The following is a 13,372-nucleotide window of genomic DNA, read 5'->3' as shown; positions in this document are numbered from 1 at the left end:
CTGTCTCCATGTAAGATTCTCCCAGCCCATCTGCTGGGGCAGGGTGGTTGGAGAGTTGGGGCAGTAGAGAGTCAACAAGACTGCTGTGGGTTTGGAGTCACCTGTTGGTGAGACCAGGTAAAGGATACAGCTAGGGTGGAACAAGCAGATATCCACAGAGCTGCTTTTGAGGCGATGAGCCAAGAGTTTGGAAATGAGACTAGAACAGTGAGGGGCTTTAAATCGTGATCGAAATGAAGCAGGCACCTGAGGATTAATGTGTTTTATTTCCCAATGCAAGATACTGCTTCACAAAGTTGGGACAATGGAAGAAGCAATGATGGTGATTATCTTTGGCTGTTCACCTTGTGAATGTTCCCATTGCTGCGCATGTCCGTATAACGTCAGAACTCTGCAGCATGGGGGCGCAATGGATGACGTATCTGACTCCACCTACCTGTTTGAAATGCAGCTCACAGCTTCTTCACACACCCCAATTAATCTTTCTCATTGTCCTGAAGCCGGCATACGGTTTGAATTCCCGATCTGCGGGAATGGGAATCTTTTCACTGTCTCGCGTCAGTAAGTGTCCCCGAGAACATCAGAGTCACGTCACAGCGCTGTCAGAGGAGGGGAAGCTGAAAGAGCCCCACACGCTGCTCATGGACACATTTCACTTTCCCCAACTCACCGCCCCAACCACTGCGGCTCCTGGGAGTGGAAAGGGAACAAACACCAAAACCCAGTCTCAGCTTTGTAAATCTTCAGGAAATAAGAAAGCTGTTCATCCCTTTGGATCTTCCATCCTGGCCTGACAGCGTTGATTTTAAATGGCTGTCCAGTTAGTGCCGATTCGTTTTGGCTGAAAAAAATATTCCTTATCTCATCCCAGCATTTCTTGCCACAGAGAACTGTGCGGCAGAGTTCATGTATATATTTCCTTGTATGGTATTTTGTAAATAACATTCGTTTGCGGGTTGTTTGTATCGGGTATTTCAGGTTCATTAGCCGCTGTTTAAGTGTGTTGGTAGGTTTGTGGGCTACCATGATGCTGAGAGGGTTGAGTTGTCTGGACATCATTTCACAGATGTCTTTAATGTAAAGTAATGTGGCTAGGGTTTCTGCACACGTTGTGTCTGCTTGTGTCAATTTGTTGATGTGAAATCGGCACACTGGGTTTATTGGTTCGGCAAAAGTGAGGACTGCAGATGCTGGAAACCAGAGTTTAGATCAGAGTGGTGCTGGAAAAGCACAGCAGGTCAAACAGCTTCCGAGGAGCAGGAAAATCGCCGTTTCGGGCAAAAGCCCTTCATCAGGAATAGAGGCAGGACGCCTCCAGGGTGGAGAGATAAATTGGTGGGGGGGGGGGGGGGGGGGAGCTGAGCAGAAGGTAGCAAAGAGTACAATAGGTGAATGGGGGTGGGGATGGAGGTGGCAGGTCAGAGAGGGGGGTGGAGCGGATAGGTGGTCAGGGAGATTGGCAGGTAGGACAGGTCAGCTGTAAGGTTGGAACTGAGGTAAGGTGGGGGGAGGGGAAATGAGGAAACTGATGAAGTCCACCTTGATGTCCTGGGGGTTGAATGTATCCGAGGCGGAAGATGCGGCGTTCTTCCTCCATGCATCGGGTGGGGAGGGAGCGGCGATGGAGAAGGCCCAGGACCTGCATGTCCTCGGCAGAGTGGTGAGGGGGGGGGGGGGGGTGTTGAAATGTTGGGCCATAAGGCGATGGGGTTGATTGGTGCGGGTGTCCTGGAGATGTTCCCTCAGCGCTGTGACTTGACTCTGCGAGGAGTCTCCAGTCTCCCCAATGGAGAGGAGACCGCATCGGGAGCAATGGATACAAGAAATGATATTGGTGGATGCACAGGTGAAAGCCTTCGAAATACCGCGGCTCAGGTTCGATTTTCGGGCAGGTAAGTCATTTCTAGCAGATCTGACACCATGCATCGACATCTCCCTGGTGGTCTAGTGGTTAGGATTCGGCGCTCTCACCGCCACGGCCCGGGTTCGATTCCCGGTCAGGGAAGCAATTTTCTGTGGGGTCTGTTGGCGACCCGTTCTTCTTAAATGCGCTGTACTGTTATTGATTGGTCTTCGAAGTTCCTGGGTGCTCCAGTGTGTCGTGTCTCGTTGAAATAGTGTCCTGATTCAGATTTGTTTGTATGTGTAGGGATGATTGCTTCTGTAGTTAAGTTCTTGGTTCGCGTGCGTTGTTTTCCTGTAGACGCTGTTTTGAATTTACCATTGACTGTTCGCTCTGCTGTGACATCGAGAAATGGCACTTTGTTGTTGTTCTCCTCTTTTGTGAATTTTATGCCAGTAAGGAGATTGTTGATGGTGTTGTAGGTTTCCTCTAATTTGTTTCATTTTTTGATGACAAAAGTGTCATCACTGTAGCGGACCCAAAGTTTGGGTTGGATCGTTGGAAGGGCTGTTGGTTTGAGCCTCTGCATTATTGCTTCTGCTAGGAATCCTGACACTGGTGGTTTCATGGATGTTCCGTTGATTTGTTTGTAGGGCTTGTTACTGAATATGAAGTGGGTGGTTAAGGCACAGTTCCACGAGGTGGATAGTGCTATCTTTGCTGATGAAGTTGGTGCTGTGTTTGTGTGTTTGGTTCTTCGAGTAGTGTCTTCAGTTTTCTTTGGTCACGTTGATGTTAATGGATGTGAACAGGGCTGTTATGCCAAAGCACAACATTATTCCATCATCTTCGATCTTGGTGTCTTTGGTGTTCAGGAATTCTTGGATGGAGTAAATGGAGTGGTGTGAATCTTCGACTTGGTGATTTAGTCTTCAATGGAGGCCTTTGACTAGTCTGTATATTGGTGTTCCAAGTAGTGAGACTATGGCCTGAGGGGGGCTCCTGGTTTGAAGAGGAGGAGAACAACAACAAAGTGCCATTCTTAGATGTCACAGTAGAGCGAACAGTCAATGGGGAACTTCAAACTAACGTTGACAGAAAAACAACACACACAAACCAAGTGCGAAACCATAGAAACAATCATCCCAACACCCACAAACGAAGCTGCATCAGGACATTATTTCAACGAGCCACTACACACTGCAGCACAGAGAAACTACGAAGAGCACAAGAGGAATACATATATAGTGTATTTAAGGAGAACGGGTACCCAATAAACCCAGTCCGCCGATTTCTCATTGATGCTTCCAAGCTGACTTTCAAAAATTCGGTTTGTCCCTCCATTCTTTCCTGTTTGTTTTTTGTAGGGTTTGTAAGTTTTCACAATCCTCTGACTGAGTATTGGAGTTGTGAAGTTATGTTGTGGCTGTACAGGACATTGGTTAGACCACTTTTGGAATATTGTGTGCAATTCTGGTCTCCCTCCTATCAGAAGCATATTGTGAAATTTGAAAGGGTTCTGAAGCACCAGTGGGTCCACAGAGGGGAAGAGGCCCTTCTGCTCCCCTGAGTGTGAGAAGGCCTTCAGTGATTCCTCTGCCCTGCTGACGCACCAGTTGGTCCACACCGGGGAAGGCCGTTCTCCGGCCCCAAGTGCGAGATGGCCTTCAGCAGTTCTTCCCACCTGCTGAGACACCAGTGGGTCCACACCGAGGAGAGGCCATTCTTCTGCCCAGATGTCACAGTGCAGGAAGGGCTTTGCTCTTTCCTCCGACCTGCTGGCCCATTGGTGGGTCCACATTGGGGAGAGGTCGTTCAGTTGCCCTAAGTGCAGGAAGGCCTTCAGCAATTCCTCAGCCCTGCTGAGGCACCAGTCCGTCCACACCGTGGAGAGGCCCTTCAGCTGGCACGACTGTGGGAAGAGGTTCATGTTTTCCTGCAACTTGCGGAAGCACCAGCGGGGGAACCAGCGCTCCCAGCAATCAGATCCCACTGGTGACGCTGCCTTCGGTCACACCCCAGGACTGAACCTCTGCCAGTTCTGACAGTGGGTGCAGTGGGAGAGTAGGTGGGCTGTTTTTGTTTTCTGCTGGACTGCAAGTGCCTCCCCTACACCCCACAACCACAACCCCATGGTGCCTCAGGGTTAGCACTGCTGCCTCATGGCACCGGAACCCAGGATCAATTCCACCCTAGGGGGTCTGTGTGCAATATATGGAGGGGAGAAAAATGGATCTGAGTAGGTTACTCTTCGGAAGATCAGTGCAGATGTGTTGGGCTGAAGGTCCTGGTTCCACATTGTAGGAGTTCTACGATACAATGAGCTTTGCTTTCAATGGACACTGCTGCTCATTGAGCCCGGGACTGCACATTGCCAATGAAATGTTCCAGAGAAACCTAAGACCGCAAGACCATCGGAGCAGAAGTTAGTCCATTCGGCCCGTCAAGTCTTCTCTGCCATTCTTTAGTGACAAAAGTAGTGCAGATGAGATTAGCTACAATGTGGAAGCAGACCATTTGTCCCAACAAGTCCACACCGACCCTCCGAAGACTAACCCATCCAGACCCGTTTCCCTTTGACTAATGTACCTAACACTATGGGCAATTAAGCATTGCCAATCCACATGACCTGCACATCTTTGGTTTATGGAAGAAAACAGGATCATCCAGAGAAAACCCACGCAGACACTGGGAGAATGTGCAAACTCCTCACAGACAACCACCCAAGGCTGGAATCAAACCTGGGTACACGGCACTATGAGGCTGCAGTGGTAACACTGAGCCACTACATGTTGCAACCCGTAGCAGGCAAGCAGGAGGTTGGGAGAATACAGCAAGCCAGGCAGCACCAGGATGTGGAGTAGTCAGCGTTTTGGTATTAACCCTTCTTCAGGACTGAAACGCTAACTTCTCTATGAGAAACGATTTACGGGAATATTGCTGAGGGTTGGAGGGTTTGAGCTACAGGGAGAGGCTGAATAGGATGGGGCTGTTTTCACTGGAGCATCGGAGGCAGAGGAGTGACCCAATAGAAGTTACAAAATTATGAGGGATATTGACAGGGTAATAGACAAGGTCTTTTCCCTGGGATGGGGGAGTCCAGAACTAGAGGGCATAGGTTTAGAGTAAAAGGCGAAATATATTAAAGGGACAACGTCTTCATGCAGAGGGTGGTATATATATGAAATAAGCTGCCAGCGTATATGAGTCAGGTGCTGTCAAATGGGACTCGATTAATTTAGGATATCAGCTCAGCATGGACAAGTTGGACAGAAGGGTCTGTTTCCATGCTGTACGTGTCTCCGACTACTGGTCCTGAAGTAAGTTTAAAAGAGAGTCCAAGTAAATTTGAATAGTTCAATCTTGTTGAGCTCACCTCCTGAAAAGTTTCAAATGAATCCCTCTGAGAGATACTGTTTAAACATGCTGAGTTGCACAAAGTATCCCATCAAATTCAAAACAAACCCAGAGTTGAAGAAGTCAGAAGTCAGAACACCAAGGGGACCAAAACGGATCACAATATTCCAGGTGCAGCCTCATCAACGTCCTGTATAACTACAACATAACTTGCCAACATCTATACTCAATTCCCTAATTGATGAAGGCCAGTGTGCTGAAACCTTTCTTCACTGCCTTGTGTACCGATGTTATCAGAGATATAGGACCTACTTTAAACTGATCCACAATCCAGCTTCTGGGAGCACAGAAGCAGAGTAGTGCTGCGTGAGTGTGCTGGGCAGATGAACCATAGATCGATGGGTCAAAACCATGTGACGCTATTGCTCAATGTCTCCGTAAGCTGCTTTCATTTACAAAGGTGGTCTGTTCTGTGTCTTGCCTTTGCATCTGCTTCCCAAAGCTTCTTCAGTGGAGGAGTGGCAGCTGGAGCCCAGGAGTTCAACGACCCCCCGGAGCTGAAGGAAGGTTCAAGCTCCAAGAAGCGGGCGGTAAGGCTGGAGGCTGGGTTTGATCAAGGATTGTATTTTTAACTCATTTAAATGGTATCTACTGTATGGGGTTATGGTTTACATTAAAACCAGAGGTTCATATCAGAGTGTTTATATTTAGCAGTGCTAGTTGGAGAATACACTCTCTGGAGGAGCACCTTCTATGATGCTGCATTTCTTGCTTTAATGCACTTCTCCCATTTCTTATCTCCCATCTTGATTTTATATTTTTTGGTCAAATTTAATTTCATATTAATCAGACTTGGTATTCACTGTGTGCTATTAATTTGTTTCTTCGAATATTGTAAGTCAAAATTAATGCTGTAATTTCATTTCTGGTGTCAGAGTTTGACATTGAATGTGCAGATGTGAATTCCAGTAAGCTGTGAAAATACATCAAGAACTTTTAACAAAAACAGCAGTTCACTGATATTCATGGCATTGTCTCATTTGGGAGTGATGATTCAAATCTGACCAACAAACCGTTTCATGCAGTCACCCAATTTAATTAAAATATTCTTTAATTTAATTAAAGAAAATAACTCTGGCAGGCTAAGATTTATGCAATCTATTTATAAGATTATTTCCACTGCGCGCAATATGGTCTCATCCACATTGGGGAAACTGGACGCCAACTAACGGAACGTTTCAGGGAACAACTCTGGGACAATAAAACCAAACGACCGACGGCCCTGTGTCTGAACAGTTTAACTCCCCCGCCCATTCCACCAAGGACATGCAAGCCCTGGATCTCTTACACTGCCAAACTCTTGCAAGCCGACGCTTGTAGGAAAAACGCCTCATCATCTGCCTTGGGACCCTCCAACCACATGGGATCAATATCGATTTCATCAGTTTCCTAATTCCCTCTCCCCTACCTTGTCCAAGATCCAACCTTCCAATTCGACACCAACCTCTTGACCTGTCATACCTGTCCACCTTGCTTCTCACCTATTTGCTCCACCCTCATCTCTGACCTATCACCATCAATCCCTACCTCTATCTATCTATTGCACTCCCAGCTGCCTTCCCTCCAGCCCCACTTCCTTCCCAGTTATCTCTCAGCCCCCTTGGGCCACCCTTTATTCCTGATGAAGAGCTTATGCTCTAAACCAAGACTGTGATGAAGCAACATCCTCAACAAATAGGAAATAGCTCCCAAGTCAGATTTCATTCCCTCTTCTGTTTCCCCATTCTTTCAGAAATAAGAAATGTCTTTTTCACCATTACTTCAGCCAGCTTTAAAGAATCATTTCAACCTGTTTTTCTAACAATTGTGGAGGTGACCAAAAGCAAACATTTCACTCCTCCTCAATGTCCCATTTCTCCTCCTATGAGCCATTTTGTCATGTTGTCTCTGTTACAAGCAGCCGAGTGCACTTGGTTTCTGAATTGAAATTTGGCCGTTGAAGTGAACAGGATTAATATTTATCGATGGCTAGCTGTGTTTGCTCTAACTGTAATTATCCACCAATACGATGTCTTTTGTTCCACCAAAACTGGAAACAATGATCTGTGTTTATATTAGGATGTAGAAAGTCATCCCAGCGATCTTCACGTTATTATAGTTTACTAGAGGCCATAACAGCGTTCTGTGGCAGTTTGATGTGACTAAAACTTGGATGGAAAGAATGTAGATTGATGAGAAGTCGAAATGGCAGAGTCTCTGGCCACAATCGATCTGTCTGGCTTGATTATATGAGTGGCGGCTCTTCAAGAGCAACTTCCACTCCATCACTTCAACCAGCAAGAGGAGATAAGTGTGAACACAACATTCCAACTGTGACATATACGCATTGCTTCGATGTTATTGATCAAAATCCTGGAACTCGCTCCTGAACCTTTATTATAGACCACATCATATTTGTGAAGCAATTTAAGAGGCAGCTCACCACCACTTTTTCAAGGACAGTTTGGAAAGATTTGCTGGCAGAGCCAATGATATTCGCACGATATCGAGGACAGTCTAATCGTATGGATAGATGATTGGCTAACCAATGATGCAGTAGGGATAAGGGGCATGTTCAAGATCGCAACTTGTAACGAGCAATGTGCCACAGGGATCAGGGCTGGGGCCAAATTTATTTACAATATGGATATGAATTACTTCGAAACATGAAGTGAATGTACTATTGCCAAGACTGCAGAAGAGACAGTTGATTGGAATGCAGGTGGTGAGGATGACATGGAGAGGGATATCGACAGGTTAAGCAAATGAGCAAACCCTTGGCAGGTGGAATAGAATGTGGGAAAATGAGGTTGTGCACTTTGCCAGCACGAAATGTGCTGAATGTTAAATGGAGAAAGTTGCTGAATAGGAGGATTTGGAAGCATCTATGAACTCTTCATCTAAGTTCAGTGAGTAACAGGGAAGGCAAAAGGGAGATTGGCCTTTAAATAGAGTATAAAAGTGGGGAGGTTATAGTGAACCTCCGCCTGGAGGTTTTGATTGAAAGTGCAGTGAAGATTCAACCAGCTGACAGTGGATCTGAATCACATGTAGATCAGACCAGTTTCGGACAGCAGGAAACCAGATAAGTTTTTAAAACAAACCACAACGATTTCATCATTAGACTCTTAATTCCAGATTTATATTGAATTCAGATTCCACCATATGCCGTGGCAGGTTTTGAACCCAAATCCCCAGAACATTAACTGGCTGAATAGTCTGGTGACAATAAAGTCGGCCATCGCCTCCCCTGGACACATTGGCATATTGTGTTTAGAGGTAACAAAGGAGCGAGAGGTTGCAGCAGCTGCTACGTTGTTGATATTACACAAGGGAACATCAGCACTCTCAGTAATGGCACAAACAAGTCAGTGTCCTGTATCAGAGGTAAGGGCTCGGGAACCATAAAAAATAGGAACAGGAATACGCCATTCAGCCCCTTGAGCCTGCTCCTCCATTCAGTAGGATCGTGGCTGATCTGACATTCCCCACATCCACTTCCATGCCCTTTTCCTGTAACTGTTCATCCCCCGGCTGTTCACGAATCTATCAATCCTTGTTTTAAATGTGACAAGAAGGATGTCAACAGAGTTACTGGGGTTGGAGGGGGTGTCAGGTCGAACTTGGGGACTAAAACAATGGCTTCACCCTTCACAATATTTAACTAAGGGAATGTTTATGGTTATCCAATGCTGGAAATTGGGCAGGCATTCAGATGAAATTATTGGTAAATTATAAATGACAGAGGAGTCGGGAGAGAAGTGGTGTTCAGGCACACTTGGATATCATCAGTATAGATGCCAACACCAGCAGCTACGGTTAAATAAATAAGAACGGAAGACGCTAAAAGCAGACCCTCCCAGAGTATACAGCGATATTGGAGAGGGTCAGTACTGTCGTTAACCCTGATCGAGGCTGTCCGCAGGTCGACGAGGCAATGTTCATCCCTATCACCGTTACAAAGGATGTCAAATATGACCTTGATAAGAACTGTTTCAGGGGTACAAACCAGACTCTAGGGCTTTAAACACAGAATTCTGGAAAAGCTCGGAATGGCTTATTCAACAATGTTACATCCAAACCAACACTTCCATTGGTGCGATAATAATAGAAGTGTTTTGGTTTTTATTTAGATGATTCTCAGCAACACTGAGCGAGAAGCAACAAAATTAACACAAGAAATACTGCAATTCCGACAATATGCCTGCTCCCAATAGGAGGCCACCTGGTGTTCACTTAACTGTCTACAAGACGCAATATTGGAAAGGAATGACCCAGTTCATAGCTATAAGAAGGGAGACACAGACTGCTTGATACAAACATACAATGGGCGGGAGTAGGCCACTCGGCCCTTCGAGCCTGCTGCAACATTCAATAAGATCATGGCTGATCTGAATTCAACCTCAACTCTACATTCCTACACATCCCCGACAATCTGTCATCCACTTGGTTATCAAGAACCTATCTACATCTGCCTTAAAGATTTTGAATTCACTGCCTTTTGAGGAAGACACACAGCCATCAGAAAGAAAAAAAAATCATCCTCATTTTTGTCTTCTACTTTTAAAATATGACCCTCTACTTTCAGATATTAAGATAGGGATACAAACTGCATTCAAATAACTTCTGTGGTACAGTTAACTATCTCAAAGTGCTTCACGTGAACATAATGAGAATTCCTTTAAAAATCACAAGAGTGGAGCACAGATTAGGACAAGTGACCAAAGACTTGGTCAATGGGGCAGGTTTAGGGCAATCTTTTAAACAGGTTCAATTTCCCAAACATCAGAGGACAAAGACGTAAAGGGCAAACACAAAATAGCAAACGATGGGAAGCAACACTGTGAACATAATGTCACAGGATGAGTAATCCAGGGAACATGAGATCAAATCCCACCACAGCAAGAGGTGAGATGTGAATAATTCAAATCATAAATGGGGAACACAAAATTAGTCTCAGTATGGTATCGATGGCACTGACGTCAATTGTCATAAAAACCCATGTTCACCAATGTCCTTTCAGGAGGGAAACTGCCATCCTTACCCGGTCTGGCTTACATGAGACTCCAGACCCACAGCAATGTGGTTGACTCTTAAATTGCCCTCTGAATTGGCATAAGCAAGACACCTTGCACTTAGGGATGGATAACAAACATCAATCTTGTGAAAGTGTCAGAACAGAAATTGCTGGAGAAACTCAGCCAGTCTGGCAACACCGCTGGATAGAGAGAGAGAAAGAAACAAAGTCAATATCCTGACCTTCGTCCAGAAAGTTGTGAAGAAGGGTCACAGCACTTGAAATGCTAACTCTGCTTCTCTCTCCACTTGTGCTTCCAGTCCTATTGAGTTTCTCCAGCAATTGGTGCATTTTTGTGTTTCAGATCTCCAGCATTGCAGTTCTTCATTACACTGACTTAGGGAAGCTCAAATCCGATAAAAGAATAAAGCAGAAGGGCTGGAATTACTCAGCAAGTCTGGCAGCAGCTATGGAGATAAAAATAGTTAGTTCTTCGGGTCATTGAATGAACTTACATCGGGGACAAACTTTTGGGGAAGCTGCAAGAGTAAAAGGCATTGGTGTAACTTCAACATCTGGGAGAACTCTCTCAGCCATGGAGGTCAGACTGACTCAGCATTCTGGTCCTGCTCATTACCTGTTAACTTCTCCGTTTGTTGTTCTTGTTATGTTTCTACATGGTTGACACATTCCTATGTTTTAAAATGATATTCGAAACTGACAGGAATTTTCCATATAAGTAATCATACATTAGAGGGTTTGGAACGTGAATGTAACTTTTAAACAAAAAGTATTTATTCATGCATGGGGTGTGGGCATCGCTGGCAATGCTTGCATTTATACCATCCTTAACCACCCTGTGGTTGGTTGGAAAAGTGAATGAAGGTGTCTGAGATTGTCTTGATCAGCACAGCAATCTCAAAGATGGGTGTGCTCAGGTAGAAGTACCCTCCACTCCCACAGCAAGTCTGCATTCACTTCAATTACAGATGCCATCTCACACTCCCAGGAAAAGGACAGCATGGGATTACAATCAGAATAAAGCTTCCTCTACTCTTAAATTGAAAGTGAAGCTACCTCAACACTGTCCCCAACAAACACTGCTAAGACAAAGACAGCATTGGGTTAGATGCAGAGTAAAACTCCCTCTACACTTCCCCATTCATTCAGTCCCAGGACAATGGCAGCAAAGGGTTAAATAAACAGTAGAGCTTCTTCCATTATGACTGACACTTTGTACGTTCTACACCAATCCTCAAGGATAATTCAGAACTGAGACTATTATCTGGTACTGAATTCACACACCCTAATGGGAATGACAGCAACAGAAAATCAGGTAAAACACACACAATGTACAACAAAAGTAGACTGTTATTGGGATCTATGATATTTAAATGACAGGAGACATGGTCCCTGCAATGATCCGAATGTGAGCTGAACAACTTTCTCACTTGAACAATATTCTCTGGGAATACAATGTCCACCTCACTGCCGTCTATTCAGTTCCTCTGCTCTCGTTCAGGGCTGAGTTGCGGCTGACCACATGGTGGCGTCAAGAGGTTAGACAATTAAGGTCAACTTGGATTGGGGGCATCCTGTGTCATGCCAGTCAGGTCGAGGGTCGCTGATTTACTCAACTTATAATCGGGGACAGGAGGATGTCAGGCTGGGCTTGTATCAGTTTGAGTTTAGAGGAAACAGATGATCTGATGAAGCTATATAACATCTGGAGAGGACTTTATGTAAATGTAATATCCACTCATTTCTAGCCAGAGACTAGCCTCTCATTTAATATAGGAGAGTTTTGTTTTTCTCTCAAGTGTTCCCGAGTCTTTGAAATTCATTTCTTTAGAGAGCAGCATGTGGTAGTGGCACGGTGGTTAGCACTGCTGCCTCACAGCATCAGTGACCTCGGTTTGATCCTACCCTCGGGCCGACTCTCTGTGTGGAGCTTGCACTTCTCCCCTTGTGTCTGCGTGGGTTTCCTCTGGTGCTCTGGCCTCCTCCCACAATCCAAAGGATGTGCAGGTGAGGGTAGATTGACCATGGGAGATGCAGGGTTACAGAGATAGGGTAACGAACTGGGTCTGGGTGGGACGGTCAGTCAATGTTGACTCGATGGGCTGAATGGCCTACTTGCACGCAATTGACCTCTATCAATCAATAGTATACACTTGCTTTATGGTTACCGACATCAAATTACATTCGTGGTTTTGGTTATTTCATCTCTTACGTCATTATATTCAACCAACTGCAGCATCTCGAAACTTGCTTAATTACAATATCCAATATCAGCAGAGTACTTTTTCTTTTTGTCACGACCATTATCTTGAAATCTGACGTGTGACCTCTTCATTGCTGTCAAAGTTCCTTATTTGTCCCTACATTGTCATGGTTTTACTTTGTCGAATGACTTCCTGGCTTTTGCAGTTAACACCCTATATTCTGCCCTCGTCAACATTTTCCCTTCCAATTCTGTACTGAAGATTTCATGAAAAACCTCAGAGTGTGGTGAAACTGTGGAACTCACTCCCACAGTGAATAGTTGGGGTGAAAGACATTACAACTAATGGTAAGCAACCCAATACAAATGAATGTCACTCTCACCAGATTCACAACACAGTGAAATTAAAACATGCAATGTCCCTCAATTTCTCAACTGTTCCAAACCAGACTTGATGAAGAACAGATCTTGCACATCAACATTATAATTTAAACAAAAACCAACAATTATAAATACGGCAACTTTTCTAGGGCAAAGTTAAGTAGATAATCTAATTAATAGCAATGATTTAAACTCTTTGATCAAGTCCCCCATCATCTCAGAGACAGAAATTTAAGCGGCAAATTAAGAAAGAATTTATTTTTAAAACTTACCAATTCAAACAAACAGTTTCCAACAATGTATTGCCAAGCCTTTGTGCAATACTTGGACTATGAGTTTTTCACAGACACGTAACTGTAAATCTAATTTAAAAGTCACTGCTGAATGTGAATAGACACCCCAAAGTATTCAGCCATTTCTTTCAGGCTGGGACTCATTCTCAGAAAGAGCCAACAATTCTTTAACTGGACAGTAGAATCTAGAGAGAACAGCTCCTGGGCTCAACAAGCAG

At 44.8% G+C, this 13,372-nt stretch overlaps 1 protein-coding gene and 1 non-coding gene across 2 annotated transcripts in view; both read left to right on the top strand.

The window, feature by feature from the left end:
• The window catches only part of LOC148144394 (uncharacterized), a 121,084-nt gene that overhangs the window by 65,284 nt on the left and 42,428 nt on the right, over window positions 1-13,372 (top strand). The window lies entirely within an intron of this gene.
• Window positions 1,934-2,005, top strand: trnae-cuc (transfer RNA glutamic acid (anticodon CUC)). Its single transcript has one exon. It is a non-coding gene; the product is annotated as a tRNA-Glu (tRNA).

Source organism: Chiloscyllium plagiosum, unplaced genomic scaffold (assembly GCF_037043375.1).
Source record: "Chiloscyllium plagiosum isolate Xiang-an unplaced genomic scaffold, Cpla_swu_hap1 HiC_scaffold_27, whole genome shotgun sequence".
NCBI lineage: Eukaryota > Metazoa > Chordata > Chondrichthyes > Orectolobiformes > Hemiscylliidae > Chiloscyllium > Chiloscyllium plagiosum.
Note: the sequence above shows the minus strand (reverse complement) of the source record. Positions and strands in the feature narration are given on the sequence as shown.